The sequence below is a fragment of the Rhopalosiphum padi genome, chromosome 4, assembly GCF_020882245.1.
Source record: "Rhopalosiphum padi isolate XX-2018 chromosome 4, ASM2088224v1, whole genome shotgun sequence".
NCBI classification, from domain to species: Eukaryota; Metazoa; Arthropoda; class Insecta; order Hemiptera; family Aphididae; genus Rhopalosiphum; species Rhopalosiphum padi.
The window spans coordinates 8,007,022-8,024,626 of record NC_083600.1 but is presented as its reverse complement, the minus strand read 5'-3'; positions in this window follow the sequence as shown (position 1 = coordinate 8,024,626).

Below are 17,605 nucleotides of genomic sequence, written 5' to 3'. Positions count from 1 at the left end.
ATGCGTCGTAAAAAAAAAACGATTGTATTGCAACTCGAAAGCTATACTATTATTTATATTATGCTCGTTCTGTGATGGACTACCCGCCGTAAAATTAAGCCGCACTTACCATCCGTAGTTGTGCGCGTTTATTTGCACAATGCTCCGAATGCCGAGTGTATTCTTTTTGAAACGAATATTATATGTTATGTATGTTGTACACTATAAAATACTATGTAAATAATGTGAACCGATGATACACAGTGGTACACATACTTCTGCAATTCAACTCGGGAAAAATGAAAATTTAATGGACTTCAATAATTTCATTCGGCGAAAAGTCTACATTTTTATTTCATATAAGATAAACAATTCACGAAAGTCTTTTTGTTTAACACAGTATCACAACCCTTAAGGAAAATATTAGTAGCGTAATGGACATAGTCTAAAACAACTGTTTTTACACTAAACTGTGTATATAATAATGTAATACATAAATAAGTTATTTATTTATTTTATTTATTATATTATAAACGAGCAATATCCAATTAAACAAAAGTTACAGCTTAATTAATAATTAGTAAAGTATTGTATAAGTATGATCATACTAATTCTTCACTTAATTTTAAGTTCTTCACGTAAAACGTATTCTTTCTCTTTATCTATTTATAACCCTTAATAATGGCGATGTTGATGGAAAAATATGTAAACTAATTTTCCGTTATTCTTAATATTTTCCCCACTTCATTATTTTGCAATTTTTGTTTATTATAATAATTATAATTATTTACCATTAAGGCATTAAATATCTGACTGTACTTTTAAGAAATACATTTTAAATATCATTTATCTAATTAAACTATTTAGGTACTGATTAAAATATCGGAGTATTTCGATCATAATTCGAATGCTGGAAGTATTTAATTGTCATTTTGCATATTATATTGCCCTGACTATAAAAATAAGTTTTAATTTATTCCTTTTTTTAATATTTAACTAAGTTACCAAACAATATTCGGATATGACTAGTAACTAGCCGTTGAGTTCGGGCACATTAAAAAAAAAAGATTAGGCTATGGCTTTAACTAAACAAAGAACCACTGTCAATGCAATTGTAAAAATTTTAAATAAATTCAAAATATTTATGTACAATATTCATGATAATTTAAGGTAATCTATTAACATTTTAAGATCCTCGTTTACAATGGGCCTAGTGAATTAAATTAAATTAAACATATAAACATTGGTTTAAAACTTTAAAATATACTTAAAAACTGTGCAGTTATGTATATTAATGAATTAATTATACGAATATTCTATATGTCAACACAGTGACATGAATATACTTATTACTATTACTATTACCTATTAGTTATTACTACATTAATAGTGTAATGTGAAAGCTTAGTCCAGATATTCGGGTCAGAGCAAATTGAATTATTAACAGGATCATTATTAAGACTATCTCTTTTGGAGATGAGATACACCACTTTTAATTTGATAATAAGCTTTCTCTATCAATAATATTTAAACAGTTATGATAACACTCGATACATTGAATTATTTAAATAATATTTACCAGCACCAATGTTAAGTGAAATTACAATGTATTCTTTTTTTTTTTTTTTTACTAATGAAATTTTAACATACAAATTATTATATATCTCAACACTTAAGTTAGTAAACATTAAAGATAAATTACAATGTATGTTGAGTCGTATATTAATAATAAATTCACTTTTACAGCTATGGGATTTCTTGAGTATCTAATTAGAATTATTTGAAATTTGTCAAAATTTAACGGAGTATATAATATATATATATATGTATATATATATATGTGTGTGTAAGTATGTATTTATATATAGGATTTTCTATATAATTTTCTATAAAATCTAAGAATTGGAAAAATAATTCTAGACATACTTAGAAATATGTCTAAAATCATTAATTAAATACATTTATTATATTAGGAAAAACGGGGTGAGAATGTTTGGTGAAACAATTTGTTTATGTATTGGTGCAACTAAACATAAAAAGGTAATAATAATAATATTATAGCCATCAGCCATCATATTAAAAAAAAAATAGGAAACAAAAGGAGAATAACACGATTTTTTTTGTACAGCTAAGGTATATATATATATATATATAGGTTTGTGTGAACCCACGACTTTAGATTCAAAACAAATTCTCACGATTTAAATAGTATGGAAATTGCATACTTTCCCTAATGACACATTTAATTTCTTAAACATAATATTATATTATATACTATTGTTGATTGAAATAGTATGTTGACCATTCATTGTCAAATACCCTATTGGTATTTAATAAGTTTTATGTATGTACGAGTATACGTTTATTTAAATCGTTTAAGTTTACATTCATACAATTATTATTGTAATGAAATAGTATTAAAGTTTATAAATAATAAATATATTTTTTTCTGTTTGCTTAAGTTATAAGTGTACTTTATCGGTAAAAATTGACGAAATTATTGATTTTTTAAAGATGATCTTCTAGTTTGTTAACCAAGAATTCAAAATTATCTGAATCTGTAAAAAATATTTTATTTTATTACCGTAGTGCTATTAAATTAATTTATTTTTTACTGCACTAATTCTGTCCATTATGAAGCTTATTTATTTTTTATGAATATTTAGAGAAAGACAATTTAATTTGCCAATGTATATATAAAATATTATAACAAAAATACATATTGTTGCTGTGTTTATACAATATAGTATGTAATATTTCAAGCCTTTAAATTAATACAGTCATTCTTCGATACTCGTATACACAACAGTACGTAGTTAAGTAGGTACATAATTTAAATCAAACCATTGTCTATACATAAATTAAAATACACGTAATATGACAATATAGACTGGGCTCAATTTATTCAATTTTTAGCATTGGAATTGATAGTTTAAATTAGTTATTATTATGACCTAAATAACTAAAGTTCATAAAATAAATGTTGGAGGGTCGTTAATTTCCTGTTTCTAACGGTTCGAATCAATTTAGCTGATAAAAGAAGTGAACGGCATACTTGAGTTTTCCATAATATTTTAACATTATTTCGATTCAGATAAAGTAGTTTGGCTGATAAATGAATTTAATTTAAATAGTAATGCGTATACTGAGTTTTACGATGTATTATATTTTGTTTATTTTAAGAGTAATATAATTTCTGTATAATACACAATATTATCCGATCTCTTACATTATATGAAAAAAAAGAAGTTTTAACAATTTATTTAAAATTTATTAGTGGTTATCATCAATAACCTATTAATTACAGTTTTGATTTTGATATATTATGATAAAATGTTTCTGAAGTATTATTATACCAATATTAGTACAGCTTAAAATTTAAATTTAAACTATACTAATTGCAGGAATTATGGTCACGGCAGAACACTAGAACGTGATACTGTAATATACAAAGTTAAAAAGTTAAACATAAATCAGATAAAATATATACGGCAAACTAACGTGCTTCTAAGTACTATAAGAGAAAAAAATAGATAGATCCTAGAAGTAGGTATAATTAATAACCCGATAATAAGACGTGCCGGCATATATTTTGTAATTGCTTTATTCCGGCAATAATTATTTTATATAGGGACCATAGGATCGATTTAAATCCATTAAATAAACGTATAATTTTAATGTATTTTAACTACACCCCACGTCTTCTACTTGCTGTTAACAGCTGTACAAGCTTTAATTAAGAAGATGATAAATCGAAAGTATATTATATCTACCGACTATATATTACAACTAGAAGATAAAATATAAATCTCATAAATGTATGTTTTTGACAAGTCGTTATGTTAAGAGATGGATAATGTGTAGAAATCTTATTATTTATTGTTCCAAAGAGAGTGTGTAGCTGTTGTAGCACCTAGGCCGTGATAAATACAACGTGATACTTAAAAATAATTTCTTTTTCATGTTTAGGCTTAATGTATGTATACCTATATATATATCATTTGTAGAGGTTTACAATTATTACGCTATACATTTTCACGTAGAAGTTTACAGGTTCCGTTACTGCAGAAAAGTCATTCCAATTCTGTCCTTTTGTGTCTTTAATTTTTAAGCAATAATATTATTATACATATTATATGCACCTATCATAATTATTAACGTATATATAATTTACAAATTTTTAAGTTTTGGACGAATTGTGAAGTATGTTACATAATATATAAATATTAAGAAATATATTATAGATATACATTGTTTACGTTTATATACATATATAATGTAAATATATAGAACACATAGTTTATTTTTTATAAATGTTGACATAATATATGTATATGGCTTATAATTACGTGACGATTATGTAAAGTTAACTCTTCGTACAATTTATTTAACATATTCGTATATATTTACACGTTTATATATAAATATAACTGCATTCACTTATAGCTGCGTTCTGCGTTATGGATTTCAAGGTTAATAGTTATATTTTATACGGTTTTTTTTTGTGCACTTGAATATTATTTTTGAATGCCTTTCACCTTAACCTTCATCATCATATTATGCCGATTGTTATCCATTAATAACTATATCATACATTTTCATACATAATTATGCCCTTACGTTAACTGTCCAATATTTGTATTTAATATAAAATATCAGCAAAATATAAATAATTTATATGATGCGGTATTTTTGAAATTGGTACTTATTTATTGTTACCGCTCAACCGTTATGCCACACAAAATGTATCACTCTTTTGTCTTGTCTGTAACAAAACTTTCAAATAAAAGTAAATAATAATAAATCATATTGCAACTACAGCACAGTTGTTAATTAATATTTCATAATTACATATTAATACGCTAATATGCATAAAAAACCACATGAAAGTCGCTCTACTGTATAGTTGTAGGTATCGGATGTACCTCGTATTGATTGGATCACTGATTTAATGGATGTGATAAATTTAAATTTAATGTTAAATCATTGTATAAATACAAAAAACGATGCCGTGCAGAGACCGTTATTGATTAAGTATTATTATTAAGTATTATTTATATTACTATTATACACGAGAAATACATTTTTCTATAGGTAATTCATCTAATTTTTGCCAACAAAATATCACATAAATCATAAAATTATAATTATAATATTATTTTTTATAAATATTTAATATATTAATAACTTTTATCAACATATAATATCTTTTTAAATCGTTAAAAAAACAAAATTTTTCTAAAATATAATATTTTATATTGCTATAATTTTTTTTAAGTATTTTTAACTACTTCTTTCAAACTTTCAAAGTAAAATATTTTTATGAAAAATCGGAATTTAGGCGAGTAGATTATGAGTTATAATAAAAGTATTTAAAGTTTTGATAAACATGATAATGGACCAATACGTTTCAGGGTACCTAGTTGCGTTCCATACAACTTATTAAAATTTCAAATATTTATTACTCATAAAGTATTCATCTAAAATTTAACTTTTAGACATCGAAGTATTCCAAAACTCTCCGATTTGAAATAAGTAATTAAAAATGCACGTTACTTATCATCTAATCCATCATAACTTCTACGATTAATGACACATTTTCGACAATAGGAGTTTTAATGAATATAATTGAAATTTTTTGAAAATTTAAATTTACTTTCGTTATAATATACTTGTATACTATATTATTATGTTGGAAAATATAAATATGGACATTTTGTTTCTATGTTTAAATCATTAGGTATTATAATCGAATTCTAAAGATCATAAAATATGATTCTGTAATAATTATGCATATTACTAATAATAATTCAACGGTATATTGACATAATACAGTACATATATAGTCATTTTTTATTTTATTTATTATTATTTTATAAACTCTTATTTCTCGCCATCTGACTTACAAGCTATTCGTGCAGCATATACGTACAAAATAACATAATATACAGTATATAGTTGTTTTCAAACGAATATACAGGAAATGCATAAGTATAATGTATATTAGTATAAGAATCCTATTTTCGGACAAAATCCTGTTAATATTTTTTTTTTTTTTTTTGGGGGGGGGGGCTATAATTGTAGTGATATTAAAGTAATAAAATTAAACCAAATTATTTGAAATATTATTATAATGCCTGTATAGTATTTGTAAACATATCAATACCAACGCTACACCCATGCGAGCCGTAAACACTATAATTCTTTTTTATTGGGACTTTGACTGGGGACAAAAAGGGGCACGAATACCGGAACTGTAATAAACTATAATGTATATAGGCTGTTTTTGAGCAATGTAACGCGATACTTAAAATATTATCTTATTACCTTATGCGGTAAAAGAGGTTAACTGTGAGTAAAACGCATACGCGTCTAGCCTCGTCGTAACACATTTTCCACCGGTATTGTTCTATTTTGAAATGCGGGCAAGCAGCGTTTAGGACGAAATGATGGCTAAGGGGAGGGGAAAAAAGAAATAATCGCCTAGTATTTGTAGAGAAAGTATGTCGTATCGTGGTGATTCACATAAATCAATTAAATGCCTTAAAAAAAACACACTCACGCGCATGTAATACCGTGTGCATTTCCGGGTTAACAGTTATTATATTGCGGGAAATAGTCGGTGTCGTGATCAAAGAGGTGTCGACCGTTTCAAGAGCTTAAGTGGTAAAATGGCAAACCCGTTTTCGGTATTTATCGAAACAAAAAAAAAGTTCAAGCTATCTGAAAAAGGCGATTTAATGGTGTATTTAAAAGTTGTTAGGTTTACTGCAGGGACGTTCAAATGGAATAAACCTGCTGAACCAGAACCGCCTACTAAAAATTCTCTAACTCGTATACATAATACATGTATACGAGGATATGAGTAGGTAATAGGTATAGTGTACGCATATACAGTTATTAAAATCTTATATGCAAGTACTAATAACTAAAAAGAGGTGTGTAAGCATTTTGTGTTGGAAATGTATCACGAATATTGTGTATGTTATATACAGCTATATGTGATTGGTATGGCAAAATTAATGGTATTTAATGGATGTATGAAATATAGTTCTTCTTTATGCAGATTTTGATGAAACGTGTGATGTGCCGAAAAATATTCGGTGTACACACCCCTAAATTAAATGTTATTGTGACCTTATTACGGAATAGACAATTATATAAGTACGTATTAGAACTAGAAATATTAAATTTTCGAAAAGTTTCTAATAAGAAATTTCTAAAAATGTCAAGAAATATTTGAAATGTATATGTGATTTAATTTGTAATTTTAAATACAACCTTATTAGTTGATTTATATCATAAAAGTTTGAAATACTTTTAAATTAAATTTAGAAATATATTTCATTAGTTTGACATTGTTCTTAATCTTAAATTATCATTAAAAGCTTAATCTTATTAATATAGGAGTACTCAATATATATATACATTTATATTTGTGTGTGCGTTTTTTTTTTAAATAAACTTAATTCTTAAAGTTAATATGTGAACGTAAATAGTCATTAAAAGATTGTTGTTATGACATTTCTAACAAATTAGAACAAATTAATATCATTGTTATATAATTGTAAAATACATAGATGATGCATATCAACACTTGTACCAATGTTGATTCTTCCCAATTACTCGTCAATATAATTATCAAAAAACTTAGGTATAGATATTACGCGCAAATTAAATTATGATTCACTGATATTACTTTTACATGATAATTTTATAATAATAATATGTAATTTAAACAACTATATAATCAACTATATAATATAGGTACCGACCCTCCTATTTTGTTTTTAATAGAATATTGAAAGAGAAATTAATCATGTATAAGTAAGACCCGTATATTATATTGCTTCTGTGTTTTGGTGTCTATTTAATGAATTAAATATATAAATTAATCGTTTTTTGTTTATCTTACTAAACCTATGGCATAAATACATTTATAATAATTATACTACGATTAAAACTACAACTTTTATAAATTTAAAACATATCTTTAATATTTTTATTCTTAACGTTTATAAAATATATTATAATTACACCAAATATATATATATATATATATACATATATATTATATACAAATATATATTTTATTAAATAGTTGGTTAATTGTCTAATTTACTTAAATAGTTAGAACTCATTGTAATAAATTAGCTTTTTCTAGTTGATTTAAAAAATAATATGATAAGTTAAAATTCCTTTTAATAATACTGACTTAACTGATATCTGCAACTGCGACTGTGGTTGATACTAATTAATGAATGTTTTTGTATGTATAACTATTCTGTATATATATATTATACAATAATTTTAAATACAAATAAAGAAATAAATATATCTTCATTTCATAATATATAGTTGATATAAACGTATATAGTTTTCCAAGTCACTACGGTTAGTGTTCAATGAGAAGGAATAGCAGTTATATAGGATGCTTTTTAACAAAATGTTTAGTTGTTATTTAAAAAAAAAAAGTTAATATCTATTAAACAATTATCCAATCACTATAATGTGTGTGACTTAGGTTGTAAAAAAAAAAAAAATAATAACAATAATCTTCTTTTTACCCGTTAACGTCTTTTCTTTATATCGACTTTAGAACTGTTAGAGTTGAATAGTTTGCACTATTAACTTAATGTTCAACGTTCTTATCATTGACCTAACTTAACTAACTCAAGTTTATTTTTTTTTATTAACTAGGCTATCTTTGAATATGGTACATAGCTGAGTGTACCGAAATTTGCAAATTTGCGTTTCCGACCATATATGTATATTACCACGGTCGTGCTCTTGTAGGTGATGAGAGATGAGTTTGCACAGTCAAATCGTTTCTCAAATTATTAAAAATATTATAAATTACATTTTTACTTTTTATCAAATTTGACGTAAGCTTTTAGTACGCGTGACTGTGTGAATATCATGTAAGTACACTTATACACTTTTATACACACTAAGTGCGAACGCCAAACCGCGTTATAATCGAAATCACGTCACCGTGCAATTAATTGATTTTGGCTTACGTGAAACCTAGGCGCATTGTAACACGGTAGTATAGTAGACAGTAGTGTATTATTATAATAAAATATGCGTCGTATATATTCCCACAGCGTGTGCGCGCGTACTGATATCTAACTTTTGTATGTGCGCGTGTCATCCGTGATCATCGTAACACCGAGATGACATAAAATCCTTCAAACATCAAATGCGTTTTGTAATAATAATAATCATCATTTTAGACGCACAATGACGAAAGAAAGGGAGAGCAGCGGTGACGGTGACCGGGTGCAGTCCAAAACAAAACGAAAAAAAAAACCATCACGCGGAGAAGAAATTCAAACGAAAGTAAATCGTCGGCGAAAAATAAAATTACGAAATACGCAGTTTGTTCGGTGATACGATCGTACGAGCATCACATCGCGTAGTTGTATTGTATTAAACGGCTGTCGTTTTCCATTTAATATAATAATAATAATATCACTCGCGGGTCCCCGGCGATCGCGCGCGGATACCCGTCGGGCTCTTGTCTCCAACAATTTATTTTTCTCTCCCGTCCGCTTTTAAACGGTACGACGTCACAACAATACAACAAATGACAACAATAATATATGCGCCTTTCACTATTATTTATGTACATAATATTATTGTATTATTCGTGTTGATATTGCGCGACGTACGATTTGTATACGGTACACGGCGGAGGCTGCATCCGACGAGATCTCCGCGCGAGTTTTATGGGAGCTGAATGGGATGGCCCACCCGCGGCCGTCAAACGAGCGCGCGACCGTGTGCGGTAGCGTATACGTATCATTATTATTTATTTTTCGTTCTTTTCTCGCGCACGCTAGACGGAAGCGTTAATGTAAAAAAAAAAAATTATATTATGTTAAATTGATATGGTAGCAGTGCTGCGGAGAAAGTGGCCGTCGGGTGCGGGTCGCCCGCCGTCGTCGTTTAACCGCGGTGTCGAGTCTTTATTATCATTACACATTTACACGTGTACCCATAAGTATTATAATAAAACTTCTACTTATTGCTTACATATTATAAGAACCTATACCCGTCGGGCGTCAATTATCATCAATTTATTCGATTATTACCATGACGTTATTATAATTTTGTGTACGCGCCTTTAGGTCTATCGTCTTTAAGTACAATTTTAAGCATTATAATATTATGTAGTGAGTGATATTTCAAGTGGGGTAATCACATATTCACATTCTATTGGCCCTATATTTTTACAGGAAAAATTGTCGATTTATTTAAATTTTAAATTTTTGAAATTTTAAAGTCGGTATCTACTTAAAGTTATAAAAATGATATTATATATAATACCAATATAATACTTTTAAGATACTTGTGAACTTCGTCCTGTAATGATAAGTGTCTATTATTTTTTTAACGAATACCAACTTTTTTTGTGTGCGAATAAATAACAGCAGTGCTTTTTTTTTTAAATTTTGATACGTCAATAATTCGGATGAGTAGGTTTAGTTTATCAGTTATAAAAGGTGTCTCAAAAAGAACGTTGGGTTTAAAACTGCTATAGATCAAATTTATTTATGTAAAAAAAACAAAATAAAAAACATATTATTCTCTTTAAAATAAGTTGAGGCTTAAACATGAAATATAATATCTGGAATATGCCCCCCCCTACTAGCCCTACACGCGATCAGTTGGTCCATGCAATTCTTCATCATTCGATCACATATTACCCTATCAAGTTCGTAAAGAACACGTCCAAACACCAACTTATAAGGTATAAAATATAAATTATAACTACGCCACTAATTGCTCGCTGCTTTATATATAAAAAACTGCAGACGTTTCATCATGTACATATATTAAGTATATTAAAATATTACGTGTATCTAGAGATCGGGTCTCGGTCATTTTCGTATTTCGAAATGACTTTTTTTTCTTTCAAACATCCATTAGGTATACACAATATAATATATACGTGTCATGTGTCGCACTACACGTCACCTATATAATATTATAATTTAAACACGAGCAGTTCTTTTCGATTATCGATGCTATATAATATTTAAAAAAACCGTCCAGAAACGCCCCTGATAGAGAAATGTATAGTTGTAGGCTACGGCGTGTTTTAATAACCACGAGAGCTTTCCAAATATGAAGAGAAAAAACCTATACGACGTAAATATATATATATATATATAATATATATGTGTGTGTGTGTTTATATACAATTACAATATGCTAATTATACCGGACATCAACGCAGTCTCTCTGTGTATATTATATTATATATACCTTTAAATTGCACTTATATCTATACTATTATACCGTATATGGCTTTGACGTGTATACTGTACATGCATATGTGTGTGTGATTTTTAGTCGTCTATATCGTTGCCCGTCAGTCACATGCATGAGTAATATATTTAGTTCGTTTATTCGTATAATGCGCGGCCTGATTTCCCCCATATCGTGTGCAGCCTCCCCGCCGGTCGCATCCATCCGGTTTTCACAATCCATGAGAGAAATTTCCAAATTTGGCCCCGCGGGCGTGATATGAAAATCGTATACACTTGGTCTTTTTTTCTCCTTTCTCGGTAACTCTACAACGGCCGTCGATATCATAAATATGTATACATTTGAATATGGTTGTAACTATCATAAGCGCATAATTTATATATGTGTGTCATACGCTTTGGTTGCAGCACAGCGATCGATTAGTTATCGAAAACGATCTTCGTGCAGGTCTCCTGACCTAATGATCTGACTTGACTGCGGATCGCGTTCAATATTTAGTGTGAAGAGTATATTTTTTATTTTATCGTCTTAGTCGTTGTCGTGATGCTTGTGATGAGGATGGACGATGGTTTTTTTGTCAAAGCAATGTCTTCATCCCAAAAATAACCTAAGTTAAACGTGGAAGGATGTTTAAATGATGATTTCATAATAAAAAATTAGGAAACAAAGGTGGATACTGGATATATATATAGAGGTGTAAACACTTCCTATCTTTTATCATTATAATAGTGGGCCGAAAAAAGTACAACATTCGTAACTGCCATCGGAAGCACTGACTACCCTAAGAAGTCTCAAACATACTAAAGTTTGTATGGCACATAATGCATTTTAGCATTTATTCTTACTTTAAGCTCATGGCTTCTACAGTTTTATTTTACCTGCTGTTTATATATTTTATTTTGTTTGGGTAACACCAAAGTTACATCCACGCATAGAACACTTGAGAGGCATACTAGATAAGAAAAAAGTTAGGTTTGATCAAAATTTATTGATACGCCACGTTTTAAGTATCTATAAAAGACCAAGAAACTAGACAAAATTACGAGACTTGGGGTTGATTGATTTTATTTTTGAAAAGTTGAAAAGTTTTATCCTGATATTATTATTAATTTTTACATAGGTTATAAAAGCCAACTAATTATTTGTAAACGAAATTATTACCAACTGTAGGTAATAACAGTAACTGGGTTTGGAATAGGAAGTATTTAAATTATAGTTGAAATTTTTTGTTATTGAAAAGTGAGCTTAGTTAAATTATATTTTATTATTTTGGGTACTAGATAATTATATGTGACATTCAATAAAATATTAATTCTACTGAAGTATTGACCACTAAATTTACGACCATCTCATAATTTTATAATGACCTAATTTAAATTATCTGTAGACAATAGGCATCATTTTTAATAAGTAAATAAAAAACACCATCAAACATATATATTATATGTATAATATATTTTTTTTTTTTTAAGTAAATGTATATACACATATTTGATCTGTTGAATCTTCTTTTCTTCTGCATTCACGCATTTCAAACTCAAATTTGATTGGTTATATATAGCTTAGTAAATAATATAAATTACAGTTTTTAATATTATGATACACGCATATAAATAGTATTTATTATAAAACTACGCAAAACAAATGTTTTTAAAAATAGGTATGAATATTGTTTTAGAAATCTAGTAATATTTTTTAAAAATACTTGCTAACAGTAATCAAAGTAAAGTTTTATAACATGAGTTCGTTATTGTTTTAATTTTTATTAGTCTACTTATTATAGAGCTGATATAAAATGTAGTATTAGTACATACATTTGAAATTTAAAATTTTTATAATATTTATGCACTTACTTGTTATATGTATTTAGTATAATATTATTACTGTTTTGAGTTTAACGGTACGCTGTTTATACTTCAATAAATAAATAATCATAAAATAAATTGCAGCGTTAAATTCTCTATAACCACCATATATACATTACATACATAAATAATATGTATATAAATTTACTTGGTAGGCGAGTTGGATGTTAAAGTAACGATGATCTGCAAAATATATGCATAACTATACTCAATGTGCTTATTTATTAACAACTTCTCATGGAGAGAAAGAGAGAATCCTGAGAAAGTTTGCAGTTAAATTCGTTCGTATGTACCTATTATATATCTTATAATAGGATAATTTATCTCACGCTTTGTGTGATAAATAGAATCTCGAAGCTGCTCCATCAGCTTGTTTTTTTCGAACGTATGTATTTATTGCTAGATCGGTTGTACATCTGATAGACGGTAGTATAGTTACGCGAGTCTAGAACACAATTTATAAACACTCGTTTGTATAATATGTTTGTACAAGTTTAAGTGGATTTATAATTTTATGACATCTATACACTCACATAACCATAAAAAGTCGGACTATAATGCTATATTTAAAATGTCTTCAATGATATTATTAACGTTATACATATTCTTATGTATAATATACAGATTGAATATTTTCACTAAACACTCGTAATTTAAAAATCTATTTACGTATTTGAAAATATTATTTTTACATAATTTTAAATTATTAGTATTTGTTACAAATAAACATTTAATATAACAACACTATTGCTATTTAATACCAATTAATCATTTTCAAGTTTAAATGGAAGGAATATGGTGGAACAAAATTTTGCGGGGTTGGTAAAGTTTAATACTGGGAAATAATATTAATAAGTATAAATAATTAACCAAACCAAAACATTAATGTATTGAATATAGAATTGCTAGAAAAATATTCTGCTTTAAAATATGAAATAAAAATGTATGGTGTGATTCAAAAATATTAAATTCTTTTAATTTAAAATTATAAATATATTAGACATTTTTTTATATAGTTTTATATAAAGTGAAGAGATGTTACAGTGATTACAAAAAACAAAAAAAAATTCAAAATTGATAATAGTTTTTAACATATGTTAAAAAGATCGTTATGTATTAAAATAAAAAAGTGTTCTTAAGTATTTTTCTTAAGCGTTCTTAGTGTTCTTAAATGATGCATTAAAGTTGTATTTAGAAGCCCACTGTATCCTTTTATGCCAATAGGTACAAACAATTTTAGATAAGATTTTTCAAGGTTATTTAAAACCAATAGACTGGTAAATTTTTCTTGTATTCAGGGATGAATACAATATATCTCGATTTGTGTATAAATAATTTTTATATCTGCAACATTGAAGACAACAATCAGGTCGACAAAGCTGCTAAACTCGCTCAATTATCCAATAGCTGTCCTATACTCCCGATCTTTTCTTACCAGGATGTCAAAATAATTATCGCTAAAGAAACTCATGAAATGTGGGAAGATGAATGGCACTATCAAACAAATTACATAAGATAAAAAGAACCACATACTTTCGGCCTTTCCTCAAAAACATCTCCAGAAAACAGAAGACAACCATCACCCTATCTTAAGATAGGTCACACCCATATTACGCACCAACATCTCATGAAAAGAGAAGAATCACCAATCTACACTAGCTGTGGCACCTCAAACATATATCCTCGTAGAAAGTCGAATTTTTGAAATGGAAAAGAGAGAATCGCTTCCGAAATACCATCTCGCCAAAATCCTAAATCCAAATCTTACATAACGTTGATGTAATTCTGCATAGAAGCGCCAGCTGTAGTAGAAATAGAAACATGCGTTTCGCCTACATTATTGTTCTGTAAACCTCCAATAACGCATCGGGCGTTTAAATCTTTTACGGATATTGTACAAATTTGGACGCCAATCGAAATTAAGTTTGCTAGGTCCACAGTAGGGAGTAAATACAAATACAGGTGAAGAAGGTGCGTCAAATAAAAATATATTTTTTTATGAAAATGTCCTTAATATCATCTATTATTATTTATACATAATATATATTATTATATTATTATTCTTTGGTTAACTGTATATTTTTTGTTTCAGTTCACAGAGCACCATGTAACGCACGAATAACGTTATATATATAGAGATACGTGTATGTGTGCCTATATGTGTACCTGGAGTATTTCAGTTTTGAATGTCCTCGGTGTTGGATCAGATGGCAACGATATATAACACACACACACACACACACACACATACACACATTCATACGAACACGAGTGTTTTGTAACTCGTGGTTTTACAATGCATCATTGTTGTCTACATACATTGTATTAGGAAAAGTAACGAAATAATATAAAATACATAACTGTGCGCCGTTCAGCTACACAAACGCACAATGCCTTCGGGTGGATCGTTTATTTGCTCGCTTGACGTTTATTTGATAACCGAGCACAATATATATATAATATATAATATTACATTATTATTATTTATTATTATCATTTAAGCTATGTTTCGCCAACCGCGTAAACCGTATTATATTGTTATTATTATTTGCCAGTCAAGCAATACAATAATATAATTACGACGATGTACTTCTGCAGGCTCGCCTCATTGTGATTTGTGTTAGTGCTTAAAATATTATTACTATTGTATATATATTATATTATGCGAGCCTTCGATTGAAAAGCACCTTGGGGAAATAGTTTACAAATAAGTCAAAATTGATCGAGTTTCTCAGTTGCACGGCGAACATACCTACTTTGTTTATGTGGCGTATATAGACATTTTTTTCTGGGTAGGCCCTAATGTTGATATTAGTTTAACGTGACATACTTCATACCAGTCATACCTACATATTTTATAATTTTATTATTATACAATTATGTATTATGGTTATTTGACGTAATACACATTACAATTATTCGTATCATTGATTTGTCCAGACAATTATTATTTTATAGTTTATAATAGACGACACATTCAATACGGTATACAACATTTATTCTTGAAGAAAAGTGGCCACGCCCGGGACTACCATGACTACCCGCTGGTTTTGTTCCTATAATATATCAAAATTCTATGATTTGACATTGATGAGATATACAACTTGAACTTAAAAAAAAAATCAGTACGGGAGAAGACGAACAACGTGAGCGATTTAAATTAAATAAGCGAATGGGGCTATCATATAACATCTGCTGCATTCTGCTGCTGTGCGTTATATAATACGAATATATACTATGCTGTATACGAGTTGATCTCGTTTAAAGTCCGTACGTTTATCAAAATGTCTATGGCTGCTGCGCGCATATAAAATATAATATTATATAGTGTAGGGCCATGCACTTTTACACGTTAAAACTCGTTCCGCTGATGGAAGTGCATGCGTTTCCCCGCAAATCGTTATTATAAACTCGCAAGTCCGCAACCATACATAATACGTATTATTGTATTATATACCTTTATATATATCAGAATAATGATATATTTTTATCGTCGAAAAGACATATATCCGCGATAACGAAGCGATACATCTTGTGCTTGTTATGCATATACGGCTTTATAACTTTGCCGCGATCTCTGAGATTTATATATACGCGTGTACGGTGTACATAATATATAATATGTATTATATGCCACTACCGCGTTACATGTATTTACGTTTACATAAATTAAATATAATACGACTCGGAGTATTTTAATGTTTTTATATATATATATATATACATTATATATTATTATATATAGCGCTTAAATAGTCATCTTAATTGTGTGAATAAATAATAAATATCCTTCAAAGTCACGATGCGCCGTATACCGGCTATATGTGATGTAACCTAACCCAAACGATTTTTAAAATTGGACATCGCCTTCTCATTATTTTTGTTCCTGCGCCAGTGATTATCTGCAGTAACTAGTAACTATAAGTATACTGCAAAAAATAATAATAATATATGTACGTGTGTTATGGTACAAATATGCTGCATTATAATATAGGCACCTACATTTACGTGCATATATACATAAACCTAACCGTCTTTGATATTTCCGCGAAAAAAAATGAAGGTGCCCAGTTTAACGGTAGTGTTTCGTGATGAGTAAGTACAAATTACAATATGTGTATTCACAATACTATTTTACAACTTCCAAGTATTATAACTGGTAAGTAATGTAATAACTTATGAGCATTTGTATGTATATAATATGTATATATTTATATAGGTTGCTCGGCGTTACTGGCGGGAAATGGTATGCTCTTGCAGTTCCCGAAGCACAAACATCATATACGATTAATGTCATAAATACGGTTTTAATAAACCATTCGTACGGCGAAAACGCGCGGTAGGTGTTACATTATTTATTGACATTTTAAAACGACACAAAATGTAAACAACGAGGAATGCTTTATCATTAACATATTTCCCTGTGCCTGTGGTGAGCAGTCTAATTTATTATAATTTTATGAATCACACAGCAGTCACATGAC